Genomic DNA, 865 nt, shown 5'->3' with positions numbered 1-865 from the left:
CAGACATCCAATTGACTGAGCCACCTAGGTGCCCCAGGAATCAGTGTTTTTAACACCGTCTCTACCACCTCCACCCCATATCATAAAAGGCTTCTCCTCCATTAGTCCCTTCCTGGTACTGTGGCCTTCTGTGCAATCTCCTTGGGTTTCTAGGGATCTACTTTCATGATCTATCCTTATTTCACCTCTAAGTAGACTCCCATCTTGCAGCTGAATCTGCAATTTGTTCTTTTGTCAATCCTATGTTGTATGAAGGGCCTATTTGAGCCAAGCTTCCAAATAGTGAGAGGAATGCAAAGATAAGAGACATATAGAAGATATTCTTAAAGAGATGCTGGTCTAGTAGAGGAGGCAGGAATGTAGACCTCTAATATCAAGGGTCTGAGCCTGGGCCGAGATGAGCAAAGATAGAAACAGGAAAAAGAGGACAAATTCTCAAAGCAGCCCCATCAAAGAGTTCAGAGAAACGAGAGATAACTAGTTTGTGGGGTTTGGGGGTTAGAACAGGTGGAAGAACTATAAAAGGAGTGGCATTGGAGTTGCGTATGTGGCTGCCTGGTAACTATCTAGCTAGGACCAGGATCCCTCTCAAGTGACCCAGTCAGAGGGACTGTACCCAAACTTATCTTTCCATAGGACTGATGGATTCCTTGATCCAAAAAGGAAGACTCTAACTTTCTATGCACCTCACACTCAAGTATAGAGCAGCTGTAAGTGGTTGGCACCCTAAATCTAGACTAATGACTCCAGGTAACCTGTGTGTTCCGCTATCAGGGTTGTTTTTTCACTTTTGCCCCATAAATGGGAGCAGTCCAGGGGCCAGTGAGGTCAGACCTTCAGTGTAAGGTTACCAGGCTCCTTTCTG

This window comes from Canis aureus, chromosome 4 (assembly GCF_053574225.1).
Source record: "Canis aureus isolate CA01 chromosome 4, VMU_Caureus_v.1.0, whole genome shotgun sequence".
Classification (NCBI taxonomy): domain Eukaryota; kingdom Metazoa; phylum Chordata; class Mammalia; order Carnivora; family Canidae; genus Canis; species Canis aureus.
The sequence above is the reverse complement of the archived record's forward strand: the minus strand, read 5'-3'. Positions refer to the sequence as shown.